The sequence below is a fragment of the Hydra vulgaris genome, chromosome 12 (assembly GCF_038396675.1).
Source record: "Hydra vulgaris chromosome 12, alternate assembly HydraT2T_AEP".
Taxonomy (NCBI): Eukaryota; Metazoa; Cnidaria; class Hydrozoa; order Anthoathecata; family Hydridae; genus Hydra; species Hydra vulgaris.
The window spans coordinates 24,833,086-24,855,246 of NC_088931.1; the positions used below are offsets into that span (position 1 = coordinate 24,833,086).

A 22,161-nucleotide genomic window follows, 5' to 3' on the forward strand; every position below is an offset into this window, starting at 1 on the left:
TACATATATATATATATACATATATATATATATATATATATATATATATATATATATATATATATATATATATATATATATATATATATATATATATATATATATATTTATAAGCCTTTGATTTAAGATTTCTTCGAACAACGTAACCTAGCAATACGAAACACATTTATTACATGCAACTGCGATAATAATCTTTAAATAAGAAAAAAAACATGCGTAAAATATCATTCAACGACAAAAAGTTGTAGTTTTAAATAATGTAACTATTCCACATTTTACAATTAAAATGGTTTTGTTAAATGTGATCATTTTATTTCTAACCTTAGATGGTGAGGACATTGACTTTTATTTGGCGTCATAAGTAATTTATTTTATAAAAAATAGTTTACTTTTTTAATATTTATTTACTTGTACCTCTTTTAAATACAAAGAATACTATTATTATGATTATTATTATTGTTATTATTATTATTATTATTATTGTTATTATTATTATTATTGTTATTATTATTATTATTATAGTAAAGAGAAATTATTGTTGATTATTGACTTAACAACTAAAATCCTAATAAGGCTTTAAATAAATTTTTAAATAAATTACAATTTGTTAATACAATTAAATAATACAAATAAATTACAAATTGTTTTAGTTTTATTAACATATTGTCTAAAGCCGAGATGTTTTTCAAAATATATAAATAATATTTATTCAAAATATTTTTATTTATTATATATATATAAAAATAAAACATTTTAAGCAAGGAGGATTGAGTACAGTAAAGGAACATAACAACATGAAATAATTTTCAAAGTAATTTCAAAATTTAAGTTTAAAAATCAAGTTTTTTTTTTTAATTTTGAAAAACTTTTGCTAAATACCAAGATTTTCAATTTACTACAGTGATAATTAAGTTTTAGAAGTTTGGAATCGAGAATAAATGGCAAAAATGTCTTCATTTATTATCGAAAACAATTTTTTTTTAATATATAAAATTAGTATTTTTAACTGGATAATTTTTTAGTATTACGTTCTTTTTCATTTTTACAATTAATTGTAACGTTTTCTAAATCTGCAATGGTCACGTTATCTTAATAAAAAAATTTATAGAACATTTTTTCTTTCATAATTTTTTTTCTAAATTTTTGTTTTTGGTGCCCCAAGAAGACCTACCGGTCTTGTTACAAAGCACCGCGGATTAGCATTTAAATAAGAAGTATTCACGCCTCCTTTCTTAAAGATGGCGTTAAATATGTCCAGACCTTTTGCTTTTTTTGTTTTTATTTTTTTGATATGTGATATGATTTTGATATATATATTTTTTCGATTTTAATATGACTTATTTATGAAATGTTAAAATTCGGCAAACTTTCGATTCTAAACGGCATATATTCAAGTATAAACACAATTTGTTTTAAAAACTGTATATTTTCTTTATTTTTTTAAAAATAGCAAATGTTTTTCTAAAAAAAATTAATAATTACAGATTTTTAAAGTATTTTTAAACTTGAAAATAGAACAAACACATTTTTCATAGGTATTTCACCTGTTTATTGTTTATTGGTCATATTTTAGAATTAAAAAGTATAAAATAGGTAAAGTAAACATTTTGACCTGTCTTCCTTTAAATGAACGCAAAAATTGATTGTGGTTTTTGACTTTCATTTTTACCTAAAGCCACAAGTACCCCATTGTTTTTACATCATAAATCTTTATCTAGTAGGGTAGATTGATTAGGGTAATATGAGCATCTTGGTAATATGAGCATACTTAAAAATTTCTTAGATGTAAGCAGTGAAGTTAAAGTTGCTTTGTATTTTTTAAATCAACTTTATGTGGTGATAACAGGAATCAGTACAATTAGTGCAAATTTGTATGCATTTATTAGCCTATTTTCTAATTAAAACGCTGTTAAATTTTTTGAGTTGTTAAAATAATATCATCACGCATAAATAAATCTGTGGCGCGAAATTTTGGTGTAAAATAATGAAATTTATTTTTTTATAAAGAAAAATATGTCAGCTGAAAATCCAATCCACTTTTGTTTGAAAAACAATGTGGATCATGAGTAGGGATCTCTAAAAATTGTTTATTTACAAAAAATTTGGATCCAGCATAATTATTTTTTTAAATATTCCAATTTTTGTCTAAGACGCTCATAATCTACCCTATAGTACCTAAAAAAGTAACAATTCCTTTTTTTTCATTTTTTTCTTTTAGGTGTTCATATAAGTCCTTACGGTCTTATCACAGAGCACCGCGGAAGAGCATTTAAAAGGAAGTCCACGCCTCCTTCCTTACTGATGTTATAAAACTTGCCCAGAGGTGGCGTTTGAACCATGATCTTTAGCTTCTGAGGTAAGCGCGCTAACAACTGCGCTACGGCTGCTCAAGCTGCTTATGAGAAATTAAAATCTAACTCAAAAACGGAGTTATAGTCAATTAACGCAATTTTTGTGACCTCATACTGGTTTTTTTCTTAATATTGATTCATCTCTCAAAGGCCGAGAAATGTAAACTCTACAGACAAGTTTGTGGGTAAATTTTGTGCAAGGTAGTCGGTAAAAAATTGTGCGGCCGTGGCGCAGTGGTTTGAGCGCTTGCATAAGAAGCAGTAGATTTTATTTCTAGGTTTGAAACGAACTCTAGACATATATTTGAGTCACGGTAAGGATGGAGGCGTGAATCTCCGAGTTAAATGCACTTCCACGGCGCTCTGTGACAAGACCGTTAGGACTTTTTGGGGCACTTAAATATCAAAATAAAAAAATTTAGACATTCAGTCGGCAAATGTCAATAAGGCAGTCGGCAAATTTTACAAAACGAGGACTTTGTTTTTATAAGTCAGCAAGTTGCAATGGTAGCCCTTCCACCCTCCCCCCTCACACGTGACACCTACTCGCGCCGGCCCTGGTTTTAACCCTCTCTAATTTCTATAACTCCAAAACACGAACCTTGACGAACTAGGCCATATAGTATTGACCTTTTATCTATCATATTTTTATAAAATACATATGGGGTATTGCAATAGTAAGAAAAAAAGCTACAGACTTAAGTTTTTTTTTTATTGAGAGCCGCCATCTATAAAAGTGAGGCAGAGCTCGTTAGGAACTATTCATACTAGAAAATCAATACTAAAACAAAATTTAAATTAATTTATTAAAAACATTTATTTGTTCTCTAGATATCAGACCTCAAAGTTTGACAGATATTTTAAAACTATTGAAAAAAAGGTGTTAAACGCATTTTCAAACTTAAAATTAGAACAATGTCCATACTTTCCCATGGTTATTTCATTTTATTATTATATATTAGCAGTTGAGATCTGAAAAAGTATAAAAAATGTATTGTATACAGATTGTCTAAATATTATGCTTCAAAAGGGCAAAGTATATTAAAAAAAAAACTTATCGAAAAAGGGGAAAGTATATCTTGATTAAAAAACTTCTCGAAAAAAGAGAAAGCATATCTAAAAAAGAGAACTTCTCGAAAAATGAATTTATTTAAGCAAAATGAAAATAATTAATTAATTTAAAAAATGATTCGATAGAACTAATATTAAAAATGGTTTGAAAAAACAAGGTTTCAGTAGATACAGTGCTCGAAGTGAGGCGGGATGGGGCGGGATGCCATCCCGTCACCTTTTTAAATTTTGAAAACCATCCCACTCCTTTTTTAATGCATATTTTGAGGTGGGATGCCATCCCGGTACATAATAAATTAATGGAAATTTTATTTTATTTTCCTCCTATAAATAAACTTGTAAAAACAATTTTAAAGTTTACGGCAATATGCGAATTTAAATGAACTAAAGTCTCAGCTGTTATTTAAAAACTTGCGGTAGAAAGTTCAAAAACTAAATCGATAATTATAAAGCATTGCGTCTTTTCTTTTGTATTTTAAACAAAAAGATACCAAGCAACAAAAAGCGACATTGGCTTTTTTTTTCGTTAAAGTATCATCAGAGGTTTTTTTGGTGAAATAAAATATAGTACACAGTAGATTTACAACATTAAATGTTATGATTTAAAAAAAATTTACTTATTATAAATATGGATAAATGGCTAGCAAGCGGAAGGAAAAAAAAGTTAAGCAGTGATAGTTCTAAAAGTAATTTGGAAAATGACACTGAAATAAATAAAGAAGTGACAGATTTTTTGAGTATTGAAACTTGCCAATCCTTTCCTCAATGTGATGGTATTTTTCCAGATTACTGGTCTGATTTACAGTGGAAGGAGAAATTAAAAACATTTTACTGGTTGACAGTTTCATTAACAGGTTTTGGTTGTTCTGTTTGTAAGTCAGCAAATAATTTAGGTGCCGAAAAATCTCAAGGAATAAATTTGGCTAGCGAGTGGACGCTTGGCAACGTTAAGGAGTATGGCGAAACAAAAGAAAAAAAACAACAATCGATGAGGAAAGAGCTTTCAAGCCATAAACTATCAGTTGCACACGAAAAGGCTTGTAAAATTATTTCTTAGTCCAAAAAAAACACCATAGAGATGTTTAGTTCAAAACTGCAGATCAATCAGCACGAAACTACCTACCGCATAATTCGCACTGTTTATCACATTGCAAAAAAGAACTGGAAACTGTTGCTATGGCTTTAAGTGTAAAACTAAATTCCATTGGACGAATTCTAGGCACTAGATGGGTGTCGTCTAGCGCTCGTTCTGTGATGGCTGTTTGGAATAATTATGCAGCATTGTATCAACACTTTCAGGAATCTTCATTGGATTTAAGGCGTAATGAAGGAGATAGAGCCCAATATCCAGGTCTTATAATTATGTGATATCAATTTCATACTCAACTAATGCTAGATGCTTTAATAGAACTAGAACATCTTTCTAAAAAATTACAAGATAGGCAAACTTCTTTAACTGATGCACATCGGCTTATCTCCTTAAAATACCATATATTTCAATGAGAAATAATTCAGGTGAATATTATTTGCAAACGCAGCTTGCAGCAGAAAAGTTTGAATTTAAAGGCGTCAAACTACAGATCGGAAAAGTTTCTAAAATTAATCAAAATGAATTTTTTAGTAAACTAAGTGAAAATCTTGATTCTAGAATGTTTGCAACTAGAGCTGCGCATAAATCTTTACAAGACAAAGAAAATGATCCAAACAAAGAAAAATTCGATAATTTAATAAAAAATTTACAAATTTTTGATAGGCCAGAATGGTTTGCAGACCAAGATCCATGCTTTGGAGATAACGATATTAGGAAAATTAGCAAAAACTTTAAATATTTGTGAAATTACGGCAGTCCAAGGGTTTCATGAATGCATTTCCACTGGTGACTGTAATAAAACCCCTAATGATCTTCAGCCTCTGAGAACTGCTATAAATACCTTGATTGTTTCAACAGCTGAATGTGAGCGTTCTTTTTCTACTATGAATATAATCTTATCTTCCTTGCGAAACTCTTTATTAATAAAAACTGTGTCGAGTTTAATGTTCATTTTATTAGTAGGTCCACCAATTACGCATTTCGATCCAAAGGATTATGTCATTAAGTGGTTTGGGAAAGGATATTGCGATGCTAATTTTAGGAATTGTGAAGCGCCGGCATTAAAGTCTATAAATAAAAGTGAAACATTTTGGAAGATATTCTGACCGAATTTTTTTTCAATTATTTAAAAATTGGTAAATACAAAAAAATAAGACTTGTTTAAAAACAAAATGTTTAAATATACCATTGTTTTTTGATTGCTTAATGACGTTTGATGTGAAACTCAACTCAATATTTTACGGTGACAGTCTCTTAAGAATATAACGGACCTCAAGTTGTTTTTTTAATATAGGTTTTTTACTATAGGGATACTCTAGGGATTTATAATTCTTTTATTTAATCTACACAAAAAGCGAAATCTATAATTTTAGGATAGGTGGGATGGTGATTAAAAAATATTAAAAACCATCCCTCTACCTTTCTTTTCCCACTTCGAGCACTGAGTAGATACATTGACTATCTTAGCCTGCTGTCTCATGAGAGCCGCTACATCGATTGAGGATTTGAGCTGGGGCAGTAATCTTTTCTTTCATTACTCTTTGTTTTTTCCTTCTTTTTCTGAAATCTAAATCTCAATTAAGCTATTTTAAGTTAGTTTTTTTAACTAAATTTCCTCTACAATAATTTTGAGATAAAGCCTTAATTTTGAGAAGTTTCCAAATCAGAGATTCATGATAAATCAATTTTGCAATTTTAAGATTGGTCATGCTACCCTTCAAAGTTAAATTATTTTTACCCTTCAAAGTTTAAATTTTGTAAAATCATTTTTTGGAGTTTAATAAAAAATGTTTATGTTGAGCAGCTGTAGCGTAGTGGTTAGTGCGCCTCTGAAACTAGAGATCCGTGGTTTGACGCCACCTCTGAAACTAGAGATCCGTGGTTTGACGCCGCCTCTGAAACTAGAGATCCGTGGTTTGACGCCACCTCTGGGCTTAATTACATCGATAAGGAAGGAGGCGTGAACTTCCTTTTAAATGCTTTACCGCAGTGCTTTTTGATAAGACTGTAAAGACTTCTTAGGGATCCTAAGATAATTAATTAATTAAAAAAAAGTACGCGAAAATGGGGGACTGGATTTCATGAAAAACTTCCTAGTTATATATTCCTCCGCGATGCTCTGTGATTAGACTGATAGTTTCCTTGAAGCACCTTAATAGCTAAAAAATTTAGAGCTGATGCTGTGTATTTTACGTACGTTTTTGGAGTTTTTTGAAACTTGCTTTTCTTGTCACAAAGTGTCGCAAAATTCATGCATCTTTCCCTTTCCCCCTAATTTCATCTTGTATATCGTAACGTAACTTTTTTTTTTTTTATTCTGTTTAGGTACCCCAAGAAGTCCTAACGGTCTTATCACAGAGCACCGCGGGTGAGCATTTATTTGGAAGTTCACGCCTCCTTCCTAACCGATATTGCAAGACTTACACAGAGGTGAGGTTTGAACCATGGATCCTTTGTTTCTAAGGCAAGTGCGCTACCACTGCACCACGGCTGCTCATTTTATGAATAGCTTTTTAGATTTGGCTCCCTATGACTATTTTTATATTTTAAGTACTTTTTCGGATGAAGACTTTTAATAAAAAAAATTATTATTGAATACCAAAGATTACAAATGATAATAAAGATTGAAATGAACAAAAAATCAACTTTTGCGTATTTTTGAAACATGATATTTAGACAATCTGTCTACCACATATTTTTATACTTTTTTAGGTCTCAACTAGCTAATATATAATAATGAAATGAAACAACCATGAAAAAGTATGGGAGTTGTTCTAATTTTAAGTTTGAAAATGCGTTTGACACCATTTTGTCAATAATATCTCTCAAACTTTGAGGTTCGATTAAAGATAAATGGCCAACTCTCATTTTAAAAAATAAATTTTTACTGTAAACCCAGGGCTTTAGCTAATTTGAGGTAAAAACCTGGTTATACAGTAAAAGTTTATTTTGTGTAAATAACTGAAAAAGATAAAAAGCCATTATGAGTTGCAATAATCGACACTAACTCCGTTTTTGAGTTTTTTTTAAGTTTATTTTTAGTTTTAGATGCTATACTAGATAATGATTTATGATAAAAAATTATGGGATGCTTGTGGCTATGGGTGAAAATGAAGGTCAAAAATGACAAGATATCAACCTATGCGTACTTTTGAAATATGATATTTAGACAGCCAAAATGTTTACTTTATTTTACTAGTTTAAGTCCAATATCTAGAGAACTAATAAATTTTTTATATAAAAAAAAAAAAAAAATAGTATAACGCTTTTAGTAGAAATAGTTGCAACACATTAAAAAATTATCAATTTATAGGAGGTCACTAATAACAATTTGTATTTTTACAAGAAAGATTCTTACAGAAAGTCGCTCTTAAAAATATCTATATAAAAAATTCTATGCAAAAATCAAATTACATAACTCTCAGGTATTTTTACAGATAAAAATTTTATCAATATAGGTAATATTTTATGCCTTTTATAAACTGTATGAAATAAAGTTTTAATTTTGACACAAATAAAGGCGATCTATGCTGCAATATAGATCGCTGCGTCATTAATGCATTTTTTTTGAAATAAATAAAAAATTTGAGCTAATTAAATTATGTTATCTTAAATAGTGAGTTGGTTGTTTCACGAATGCACGTCTCCCGTACTTTGTTTGTTTAACGAAGATTTTGATAATTATAGTACGATGACTTGGAACCCAACAACACCTGTTTTATTTTATAAATATTGTGATTTGACATATCAAGGTATTTTTTAGTGTTTCAACTTTGCTGTAACTATCTTCTAATACAGTTTTTATTAAAAAATTTTATAATAATGGCAGTCATATTAGACGTGTAATTTTTAAGTAAAAAAATCTTTCTCTGTAGTTTTATAATTATATATAGAAGTTAATAATATTTGCAACGTATCGACAGGTACAGTAGTGTAGCTATGTATGTTGTTAACTTATTTGTAACTTAAAATTGTACTTTTAATGTCAAAACAGAGAGAAAGCACAAATTAAAACAATGAACTTGAATTTTAAAAATTATAGAGTTTAACGTAATAAATTTTATTGGTTGTGTGGAGAAAACAATTTTTTTGTTCAATGAGTATGTTTAAAGATTTGCTATTTTAAATTTAACAAAATTTAAGTTTTAGTTAGCTGTAAAACTCATACCACAAAAGTTAAATATATATGTTCAAACCTAACTAATAAAAGTGTTGCAATCCCACTAATGTATATGGTGCAACAACTAATGCATATGGTGCAACAACTAATGTATATGGTGCAATAACTAATGTATATGGTGCAATAACTAATGTATATGGTGCAAAAACTAATGTCTATGGTGCAACAACTAATGTATATAGTACAACAACTAATGTATATGGTGCAATAACTAATGTATATGGTGCAATAACTAATGTATATGGTGCAATAACTAATGTATATGGTGTAACAACTAATGTATATGGTGCAACAACTAATGTATATGGTGCAACAACTAATGTATATGGTGCAACGACTAATGTATATGGTGCAACAACTAATGTATATGGTGCAACAACTAATGTATATGGTACAACAACTAATGTATATGGTACAAAAACACCTATATATGTTGCAACACGGAAATTGAACTAATTTTTATAAATTTTATATAATGAAATAACATTATTTAATACATTTAAAAGCTTTTTTATCATTATTGCCATTTTGCCATCAAAAGATATCAGATAGTGTTGCCAATAAAATGTTAAATGTCATTGGCCGAAAATCTCATTTTTTAAAGATGGCTTTTCATTTATTTATTTGTGTTTTTACAAATTGAGTACCTAATTGGTTTAATTCGAGTAGTTTATTACAATACGACTAATTGGTTGCAATTCAAAATACTTGTAACAATCCGATTAGTTGGTTGCATTGCTATTATTCCATCTACTTAGTTCAATTTCTAACTTGGTTTACAACATTAGATTCGCACAAAAATCAACACAAGTAAACAGTTTTTATTTTCATAATTTTCTTCTATTACTTTAAATACAAAAATTAAAATTTTAGGGCAATCACATTTAACATTTTATTGGCAAAACCATCCGATATCTTTTGATGGCAATTGTTTCTATTGTTTTTAAAAGTATAATGAAAACACTAAACTCTATTTGTTAATATCTTTGCAAACTTGCGACTGAATGGGAATATTAGCTTATGTTAATTCATTATTAGTTTTCATACATAATATTCATTAAGAAATTATTGTACTTTTTATGTATCCATTAAAAAATACTTGTGCAAAACTTTAAAAATATTTTTGTTTCTACCAGCATGAAATTATTTATGCGAACTTACTGATAATTGTAAAAGATTTTACAACTTTTTTCATTAAAAAAATAATTGATTTATTCAAACATTGTAAAGCCCAATCAAAACTTCGATGAGTTTTGTTAAATATTTTTAGCTCATCTTCTTAAGCCATCAAAATAGGATTTTTTCTTTTAATAAATGTTTATACTACGGGGAGTTTATAAATTATGTATTAGGTTTTTAGAGCTATGCCCCCCTCCCCTCATTGTTTCAAAGTGTCGAAACATTTCGATCCATTTCAAAATGTTTCCAAAACGTTTCGATCACTTTGATTTTTTTCATTACGACAGCAAAAATTTGTTGCAATGCATTTATTGTTTCTCAAGCTGTATAGGGCTTTGAAACCATGTATTTTTTAGTCTTAATCGGTTTATTTTAGGCACCGAATATTGTTCAACCATTTGTCTGTTATGTGCTCATTTGACTGTAACAGCGTAACATACCTTCTTTAATAAAAGTATATATGATTCAAAATGAATTATTCGTTTAGTTTATTGTTTAGTTATGTTAAACGATGCAAAATAAATTAAACAGTCAAGGCAAATAAAGAAGAAATAAGAGTGATACCAATATATAAAAAAAAAATAGTTTAATATATAATTTATGTAAAAAAAACTAATTGATAAAATGATAATTTTTTTTGTTGTTGATATAATTTCCAACAATTTTTCTTTTTGTTGTTTAGTTATATAAGTAAAATAAGAACTATTTCATCAGAAGAATTTTAACAGGGTTCTATCATCGGTTCTATCCTCGGTTCTATCCTCGGTTCTATCCTCGGTTCTATCCTCGGTTCTATCCTCGGTATCCTCGGTTCTATCATCGGTTGACTCCCTTTTTTTAGTATATGTTAATGTTTTAAATAAAGCTTCTGGTCTTATGAACATCATGTTTGCTGACGATACTAATTTATTTTCATCAGACAAAGACATAAACAAATTTTTTTTTTATATTAATAAGGAACTTATAAAAATTTCTACTTGGTTCAAATGCAATAAATTAACCTTAAATATTGACAAAACAAAACGGATTCTTTTCCGCTCCACAACAAAAAAAACTTCTTTTGCCAAAAGATTTACCTTAACTTTTTATCGATAAAGTAGAAGTTAAAGAAGATTCTATTATTAAGCTCCTTAGTATTTATCTCGATAAAAATCTGTCATAGAAAACTCATATTGATTATATATCAACAAAAGTTGCAAAAAACATTGGAACCCTATATAAGGCTAGAACTTATATAAATAAAAATAATTTAAAACAACTACACTACTCAATTATTCATAGCTTTATAAACTATGCTAATATTGCTTGGGGAGTACAGGTAAAAGTAAGTTACGACGTCGTTATCACAATCAGAAACATGCAACGTTTATAATATATTTTTCAAATACGAAATCTTTATTTAAAAACATGAATGTTTTTAAATATGTTAAAACGTTTTTAAATATGTTAAAAATGTTAAAACGTGAATTTAACATTTATAATGTTATGTTTTACGTTTTGTTGTATGAATAACTCATTATTAAATGTTTTTAAAGATCTATGCGCCCTAAAGCAAAGAATAAATATAGTTTGCAAACTTATAGCAAATTTAGCGTACTTTTTTGTCAAACAAAGTTAAATCAATTTTGTATAACTTAACAAGCACCTTATTTTCGGAATAAAATTGTTTAGTCCAATGTTGATTTGTCAATCTCTTTTCCAGTTTTTAAAAATAAGTTAAAGACTATTATTTTTTAAATTGATAATATATTTAAACATTTTTGAGATAAATTTTTAATTTATTATATCAAATTTATTTTGAAATTTCATATACTAAAATACCATTTATTCTTTTAAATTTTTTAGAATGTTATTTTGATTTAAACAACTTGTATTGTATTATATTTATATTGCAATTTTTATATGATTCTGGCGACAAGAATAAAATTACTAATAAAATGTCAAATATTTAAATATAAAATGTTAAGATATTTTTAATGTTTTAAGTTGTTTCTTATAATTTTTAAGGTATTTTTTTGATATACTTTAATCAATTCTTATTTAATAAACTGTATTACTCAGGCATAAACACGAGGCTAAATTTCTTTTATTATTAATTAAGACGTTTTCTTTTTTTCAACTTAATGAGAGTTAGTCTCCAAAAAATTCTGGTGAAAATTTATAATAATTCACCTACCTCAAAAATTACGCTAAAACCAGCATAAACATATTAGAAATTATACTTTAAACCGTAGTAACAACAATTATGGACTTTAACATTTTAAGTAATATTTCCACACTTCTTCTTGACTCTCAAGAGTCATACAATTAGTAATCAAAATATTTTTTAGGAATGCATTGCTCTCGAGCATTTCGTTGCAAAGACACGTCTGTTTCTTGAAGACTACTTTCGACTTCAATGTGCACTTCACTTGCTTCGTTAACACCTTTAATTTTTTCTTTATGGTTTTCCACAATCTCTTCACAATTTTTTCCATTATCTATTACCGCGTCAGAAATAAGGCATAATATATAAGTTTAATACCAAGGTTTAATGCTTTACAGGAGACGAGGAACGCTATCTACTTCTAAAATTTTTTATGCAATGAGATTATTGTCGCTGGCTTTTCACTTGGTATGGTACTTTGCATTAGGTGGCTTCAACCAAACTATATTGTCAGTTCCAAGTATTTTTGCTTTCTTGATATCAATTTAATAACTGTATATTTTGAATTTTGCTATTCTTTTTATCGTTCAGTGGTTTCTTTCCACAAATACGTTTCCTTTAGGATTGATAAACAGCTTGTAATACGCACTCCTTGACTATCAAGGAGACTCCTCATTTTTTTTTATTATTTTTTTTATTTTATTATTATTTCATAACTACCATTAACCTTTAAACGAATAATAGATAATACGCTGATTTCATTGTTGTTCAGAAGCAAGGTTACACAAATCTCTTGCTCCTGCACTTGTTTCTATACATTTTTAATCCTCTTGAAGCCACGTGTCCATTGTCACCACATTTGAAACACCAAAAGATTTACTACAGAGATAAGTTCTTTGCAAATAAACAGTTTTTCGTCATGTGTTGTTACCCATTGCAGTTTAACACACTAAAAAAAATTTTGTAACACGATGTTGAGATACGACGCCAATAAATCACCTATTTTTATGCGGTTTGAAGCAGCTCTTATTTTGGGCAACATGACATTGGTCGAGTTCATCACAGCTCGAAATCTCAATGATAAAACCTTGCGCAATAGATTCACACTTGATTCCATAACAGGTCAGGTTGTAGTTTTTTCGCATAAAAACAACACAAAATTAAGATATTTTCTTCCTCTTTTTTTTTAGATGCTAAAAGATGTTCTTACAGTTTTATCACAGAGCACCGCGGAATAGCGTTTAACTAGGAAATTCACGCCTCCTTCCTTACCAATGATGATTACATAACCAGAGTTGGCTTCGAACCATAGACATCCAGTTCAGCCGGAACATGCATGATATTGGAAACAGAACAGAGCACGATATTGGATTTTTAAACACCATCTACTTTCAATATATTATCAGGTTTGAAACTGTAGAGCCATGTTTTGCAGAAAAATTAGCAGCAGAAGAAAAGAAACTTTCTAAAATCTTTACGTTGTCAAAAGTTATCTTTTTTAAAAGAACATGACACAGTAACGGAGAACATATTTTATTCCTAAAATATAGAAAAAATATTTTTAATTTAGATAATTTAAAAGAAATAATCATATTTTGCTTAAAATGGAAAATTGACATATTATCTTATCATGCTTGGAAGCTATGGTGAAAAATCATTTTTAAAAATGAGTCTTGATCAAGATAACACATCAAAGGAATTTGATAAAGCATCTAGCCCTTGACAAAAAGTTCGTAAATTAATTTAATAACTGAACTACAAACTTTAATTGCGCCAACTAACCTTTGCAGTTGCAAAAGAATTTTCAGAATGCTACAAAAACTTTACTGCATTGATGTATTTAATCAATACAAACGATGTTTGCTTTTAAATTTTACACAAAAATACAGTTGCTGTCGTTTGTGTGGAGTTTAGTTAAATTCAAGTTTTAAAAACTTTTAAAAGTTTAAAGATAGAGAAACGCCTTAGTTATGACGTTAAATTGATTCTATGTTTGGGCAGGTCTCTTTAATTGCGGCGAAGACAACTTACCTAAGAGAAGCAAATTATATATAACAATAATGTTTATATATATACATACATATATATATATATATATATATATATATATATATATATATATATATATATATATATATATATATATATATATATATATATATTGAATATTAAATTTCACTTTTTAAAGGTGATTTAAAACTTGCCAAATAAAAGTTTATAATCAAAAATCGTCCTTAAAAAAAATATAAAAAACTTAATCTCCCAGATAGCAAGCTTACATTAACCCAACGTTGGGCCAAAGCATAGCGATACATTGGTCCAACGTTGAAATTCGATTTTAGCCCAATGCAGGTTTGATCATTGTTTAGGCATTGGCCCAATGCTGTATTCAACATTGATCCAACGTTAATCCAACGTTGTATACAACATTGGCCCAATATCCTATGTATTTAACAAATTAATAAATTCAACAATATTGTATGAATTCAACTACAAATGTTGTAAATCAACCCAACGTTTTATGCAACATTAGATCGTTGTTACAAATAGATGATTTGCATCGCTACATTGAAATTTAAAGAGAAATAAAAACAAAAATGTATGATACAAGTATAAGAACCTATTTATTAAATTTACATAATTTCTCGGCTAAATATACATATTGCAAACTCCAAACATAAACTAAAAACTAACACATTAAGTTTTAAATAAAAAATTCCCTTTAAAATTTATGGAGTAGTTTCGATATTGACTGATATAATTGTGATTGAATCGTATTTAGCTAACGATATTTGGTGCCCACGACTATCAGCTTTTCTTCCATCATCTCTACTGCATGCCTGCCTAGGCTATTTGACTTCACAGCTTCTGGAAAAAATTAATTGTTTGTTTAGTTATCCACCAAAGAAACATAACCAATTGAAAGTAATTATGTAATGCACAATTGAAACTGAAAAAAATAACTTTTCTAAACCACTTATTAATAGCAACATAAGCAATCAACATTTCTTCTATTCCAATTTTTGTCCTCTCTTTGCATAGCTTAATTTTAAAGTTAGGCCATCTTTAAAAACCGTTCTTAGTAAATGATATATACAATCTAGACTTAAATTAATAATAAAAACCATCAAAGAAGGGCAACATTTTTAACGATAAAAATGTGTACTTGCTGATGGATTCAATATTTTTTTATAAATTATGGAATTCGCTGGCGTCCGCTCAATTTTTAGCTCTGACACAAAACAATTCTCGTTTACGTTTGAGATACAGACTGTACTGTAAAATAAAAAAATTCATATTAAAACAATGTTTGTAAATAATTTCTTTTAAATATTTTTTATTCAGAGTATTAATAATAACATAACTTTTGAAAATTTTTAAAAAAAATTTTATCATCTATAAATCGAAAATAATATCATCTATAAAAATATTACCTTAGTTTATTGATAAATCTAAATAAACGTTTATATAATGAACAATAATGAATTATCAGCAACTGTTAAAACTTTAAACTCATATGAATATTACGTTTTCTTTGCTAAGAGTTGGTTTCAAATGGATTTTAAAGTTGGTATAAGCTTTGATATGTTGATTATTGCACAATAAAATGTTCATTAACACTCTGACTTTTCAACAACAATATATGAAAAAGTCTTTTGGCCATAATATATGAAAAAGTCTTTTTGACCATAATATATGAAAAAGCCTTTTTGACTGTAATATATGAAAAAGTCTTTTTGACCATAATATATGAAAAACCCTTTTTGACCATAATATATGAAAAAGCCTTTTTGACCATAATATATGAAAAAGTCTTTTTGACCATAATATATGAAAAAGCCTTTTTGACTGTAATATATGAAAAAGTCTTTAAAAAATTGTAAAAGTTAAAGCTATGAGTAAAGATTTCCAATCATCAGACAAAAGACTTTTCAATTAAAACTTACCATTTAATAAATTTTGTTCACTCAACTTCTCAGAGCAAATATTGAACTTCTGCAAAGAGTTTGGAGATAAATCCCAAGGTTTGTTAATATTTTTTTATTATTATATGAAATTGAGGATAAATCATTATCAAAATAATATGAAGATTCATTTAGACCAAAAAAGACTACTGCCCATGCCAAACCCTCAGTTGATTTAGCTTTGCAGCAGCAGACTTCAAGATAGTTGATGTATGTACTGAAACCCCTGGCAGCAGGCTATTTCAGCGTGACATCAGAGATGTCTGAAGATGAAGAAACGCTAGTTTCATGCACGTACGAAATTCTTATCAAACTTCAGCAATGGTTTTTATGACATGTGTTTTACATACATTTTTGAGTAGAATGTTATTTATAGATTTTAAAGAATTAATAAATTCTAAAATTTAGGAGTTGAATTTTCAAATAAGATTAAAAGTTGAAAATTCTACTTAAAATTTTTCACTTTTTTAATTGTTAAGTGTAACTCTTGAAAGATTTTTTGCTTTTGGGCAACTTTAACGCATTGCCGCTAAATGGGCAACTTTAACGCATAATTAAGACTTTGAAATTATTTACTTTTAATACTTTTAGGTATTATGATACCTATGATACCTATGATACCAATGATACCTATGATACCTATGATACACATGATTTTTCTATTGTTTTAGTTATTGATCGCCATCAAGGAGAAATTGATTTAAAAAATTGGTTAATACGGGATTTCGTTTTTAAAAAAGCAGAAGTAAATACTTTATGTTTGAAATATCGAAATTATTTCAAAATTAAAGAAATTTCAATGTATCAAAGCAAGAGTTATCAAACTTAATAGCAAGCTAAATAATGAAAAAGTAAAATTACTTATTGTTATTTGTTTGTTTGTTGTTGCTTTTTTTTTTGTATTTCTTTTTTTTTTATTTTAACTTAATATTTAACACAACAATGTTTAACTATAGAAAAAACGCCACGAAATTTTAAAAAATTTTTATTTCGGATGATTTTTTTATTTTGAATGATTTTTATACGTAATTTATTTTCTTATTGTAAAAAAATTTTAAAAATAAAATTATTTTAGTTTTCTTTTTGCCCGGGAAAATATTTTTAAAATGCAAAGCAACGCACATACCGTATAAATTAAAATAAAGTTAGTTGCAACTGCCATTCAAAATGGTTGAAAAAACAAAAATAAAACATAATATGGTAGAAAAAATGATAAGTGTAATAAATTTTAAAACTAGGATCTTTTATAAAAGATTTACTAAGATGCCGATAAAAGTAAAATGTATTCAAAAAAAAAATGAAAGGAAACCCAGCAGAAATTTTTTAAAGCAAAAGTTAATGGTAGTCAAATTGGAAGGTGGTAAAGTTCAATTTAAGTTTTACGGCCAATTCGTAAATCATTAAGTAGAGCTTCAACATCCATGCTTCGGTACTAATAAGTTATTATTTAAAAGCATAAAAAATACTCAAAGCAACAAAAAAAGCACTCCCGTCAATTCTTCCCTCATTAAGTATTGATTACAAACAAATTGAAAGAACCAAAACAATTAAATTTCTTGAAATGGTTATTAACGAAATTTTTTCACGGACAAACCACATAAACGCCGTTAACGCTATAAATCTTGTTGAACTTCTAAAATTTAAACCATTTAAAACTTATTTAATTTTCCTTTATGCATAGTTATCTTACCTATACAAACGTAGCTTGGGAAGCACAAAAACATGCTTCTAGAACAATACATCGTAAAAACAAACTTACCCATGTTTAACCTCTTTTAAAAGAAATGTAAGCGCCAAAAATTTATCAAATTAATATCTATGTTTATATACTATTCAGCTAAAATACAAAACGGGATAATTTTCTACACATTTTACAGAAAAATTTTTCCAATCCAATATATACAAATATATAATTGACAATGGAGTTGGGTGTAAGGAAAGGGCAAGCATGAAAAGAGTCAATTTTAACTGATGCTAACTTTGCAGTTGCTTGTATATTTAGTTTTATTTTAGTTTAGTTGTGAATGATAATCCGAGAAGGCGTAAACTATGGAACTCAGTAAGAGTGTTACCATTTCGTCAGCCGAGAGCCAAGAGGCCACATTTTGTTTTTTTTCTGATTACTATCAACAAATATTCAACAATTGGTCTATTGGTTCTCGGCTGACGATTCATCAAGATAGGGATTTCAACAAATTGCAAAAAAATGCAATTACTAATTGATTTTTATTTCGGTTGAACTTCACACTTCAAGCCATCAGCTTATCGAGTCACTGCAGATGTAAAATTGTTAGGAATATCATTAATATATACGAGAAGCAATAAAGGACCAAAGATGGAACTTTGTGATACCTCAGATGTTACTGGATATTTACCTTAGTATATATATACCAAACAAATCGCTGTAGTATTTTTTTTTTAATTTTAAGTTTTTGTTTTTAGATATTTTCTTTAAGTTTTAAAGATTTAATTGAACCTTTTGTATATTATGGTGATTTTATAATTTTGTTTGATTTATAAATTTCAAACTTTGGAAAAGCTTATAAACTTTATAAAAGGTTTTTAAGAATTCATTATATATAATGTTTACATCTGACAAAGTATTGGCATTATTCAACTTAATAAAGGATAGGATAGAAAAAAGGGTAGAGTAAAACGGCCAGTGCTTGCTATGCAACCTAGTTGTCACCTCTTGGTAACTAAAAAATATGCAGAGCAAAAAATAATTATTGGATTGTTCCGAAATCATGTCTGAAAAAAACTCCGATGTACACTATATAACAGATGTTTTAGCAAATGTAACTATAAAAATAAAATCAAAGGATTTTCCTTTTCAAATGAAGGAAAGGACCAAAATTACTTATATATATATATATATATATATATATATATATATATAAGTAATTTTGGTGACATCAACGTTGATTCACCATTGCAAAGAATCTGTGCAGTTCAGAAATCTGTGCTGAGACACTTGATATTGAACGACAAAGCAATAAAAACAGTGACACATACGTGTTAGGTTGATTTCGATGGTGCTACTAGCCAAAGCATTTTTTTTTTATAACTTCAATATATTTACACTTCAATGTAAAGTATCCTGTTGCTCTTGTGATATATCTATGAGAGTTAATTTGAAAAAGTTATCTAAAAGATGCGATGGGACTAGCCCAAGATTGTATTTAAGCATAAATAGAATATTTTGATAGATGTTGATCTGGTAAACATTTAGTGCATTCAAGGTTTTTAGTAAAGGTTCAGCATGAGTGAGTTTATCTTTATTATAAACTAATCTTGAAGCATGATTTTGACTTATATAAAGAGTATTCAATTTGGATTTGGATGTGCTTGCTCATGAAATATTAGCATGCGTAAGTTAACTTTGGATGTTTATAAAGAAGTTTTATCAGAACCCGAGATGAACAGAGATCAATAACATGAAGAATCATTATTTATTACTTGTCTAGTCCCATTGGATTTAAATGGATTTAACAACAGCAACAAAAAGATGCCTATATGGAGAAATCAAAAGTTGTCATCCACAGCCTATGGTAGACCCAAAAGATCTGCACACCAAACGGAATCCAAGTAATCTGTGATCGAAGAAGACCAGTACATTAAAGGTGAGATAAAAGGCTTAGGTGTGATTTTATTAAAGTTTTACGGATCTTCTATTGAAGTAAATTGTATTATTGAACTTACAATAATTGATAGGAAGGTTCAAACGATATTATCTGGAAAAACTAACTCATACCAACCCTGTTTACTGTGTGATGTTTCTCCAAAAAATATAAATAGTCTTGATATCCTTAATATAGATTATACTAACAGAGAATTCAAATATGATCTTTCCAGTCTCCATGCATGGATTCGATATTTTGAGATGATTTTGCACATGGCATATAAAAAAGAAACAAGAAAGTGGTAAGCTAGATCTAAAGAACATAAAGAAAAGGTATCTGTAGCTAAGCAAAAGTTTCAGACTGATTTTATAAACAAAATGGGACTAGTTGTGATTTCCTTAAAAGTTGTGGTTCCGTAACAAGCAACGATGGTATTACATTAAGGCGTGCTTTTGCAGCATATAAATAAACAGCTGAAAATCTGGGTATTAATCAAAACCTTATATTCAGATTTTACATTATCTTGCTAACGCTCTTTTCAGGATATGATATAGACTGCTTAAAATTCAATGATTATTGTTTTGGCGCTGTTAAACTATATGTGTCCCGTTATCCATGGTATTACATGGCTCAATCTGTGCACAAAGTATTGATACATGGACATGACATAACTAAAAACCTTACACTACCCATTGCACTTATTTCAGTGGAAACTCAAGAGGCTAGAAAAAAAGACTTCAAATCTTATCGCAACAATTTCAGCCGAAAAATATCTAGAAGACACGGCGTTAATTTTTGTTCAAAAATCTCCCGATAGCCAGATTACGGGTGTTTTCACACTTGCATTGAAAGTAAGTGGAAACCATGTAAAAATAACTATAAAATTTTAACAGACCAATCAATATCAAAAGTTTTTGCGAGTGGTTTCTATCGGTACAAATATTTTGCGCTAAATTTGAGTTTGATTTATAAGAAAACAAAGCGTATGGATCATTGGTCTATGTACCTCCTACCCTTTTTTAAATATATCTTGAGATTATACTCTCACATTGATAACATTATATCAAATTAAAATTTTCAGAAAAAATATTACAGATTTTAGACACTCCAAGTATAAATATACTCCTGAATAAAAATTATTTAATAAAAACTAAAAATCTATATGTAAAATAATTTTTAAAATTTTAAATTTGTAAAACACCAACATTAAACAATCTCCAAAAATAATTTAAGAAATTATGAAACATAAGTAATCTAATTTGTAATAAAATAAAAGTAGAGGGGGGGGGGGGAAAGGTCTAAAATTCTATATTTTTTGTTTAACCAATTATTCTTTATCAATTTTTTTTAAAAAAATTTGAAAAACAATTCAGTTTTTTCTATTTTTTGTGGTTGGCCTTCTACTTCTATTTAAACATTTTTAAAGACACAAAAAAAAAAAAAAAAAAAACTTATAAAAAAAAAATCTTTGCAGCGGTTATTTTGCGTAAAATTTATGCAATTTAAATTTTGATGGGATAAATTTTAAATAAAATGAATAATAGTTGCGTTTTTAAAAAAAATGTAATAAAACTTTTTTTGTTTAAACGTAAAATTTATATATACTTGAAAATTTATATATAGCTTTTGTTTTACTTTGCTAGAAGAATACTTTGCTTCTATTATTGTTAACTAAATTTAGATATCAATTAAAATGAAACAAAATTGTAACAAGTCGTAATAACAAAATAGTTTTAAATCAAAATAAACAAACTCCTTTAGGAAGTCTCCCTGTAGTTGTAAATTTTATCATACAAAGTTGCCTTTACTCAGAGATGTTCTTTCACTTATCTTTATCGAAGTCAACAATAAATTATCTTTTGATAGTGCTTGTCAAAGAGTTGCAAAGTTAGTAGAAATTCATTGGACAGAGCGTAATATCTACACAATATCATACCAGGCCATTTTAAAACGTCTGCAAAGTGAAATCAATGAATATCGCTACTTAAAAGGTGTTGGCAAAAACAAGCAAGGTGATAGTTTTTTAAGTAGATGTATAGATTTTTTAAGTAGATGTACGAATCCCTTAAAAAACTTTTTGACATTTTCTGCTTCAATCCACAACGTCGTGAAAAGCTAGAGAAGTTTTTTGGTATTTCAATGAATGCTAAAGACTACTCGTATCTAGAAAACATGCACATGCATATTTGAAGATAGTTCTCATAATACTTATGTTCCACCTAATGTGCGACAATCAAAAAACTTAGTCTTAAGTGATATCTACTATGCATGTGCAGAGTTAGATGGAGAAGGATTCTCCATGAGGGAAATGCAAATTGCACTGAAAGTAATCGGCAATCGAATTTTTAAAACAAAATGGAAAATTCCAGATGAAACTGACCGTATATCTAAGTACGATAAAAATGATTGTGAAACTATTGAGAGTACATTTATTGATTCTTGCACACTCCCAACACGCAGTACCATACGTAAAAAACTAAAACATATGTATGCGTATTCTCTTGGCTTGATTGCAGACAGAGTTGTTCAAGCTAAAAATAGTGGCGATATAATAAC

General features: G+C 28.2%; 1 long non-coding RNA gene across 1 annotated transcript; it reads left to right on the forward strand.

Moving 5' to 3' along the window:
• Nucleotides 1–211: 211 nt before the first annotated feature.
• LOC124808230 (uncharacterized) lies at nucleotides 212–16,793 on the forward strand. The gene is made up of 3 exons (XR_010642314.1): nucleotides 212–329; nucleotides 8,130–8,264; nucleotides 16,654–16,793. It is a non-coding gene; the product is annotated as an uncharacterized LOC124808230 (long non-coding RNA).
• Nucleotides 16,794–22,161: the final 5,368 nt, after the last annotated feature.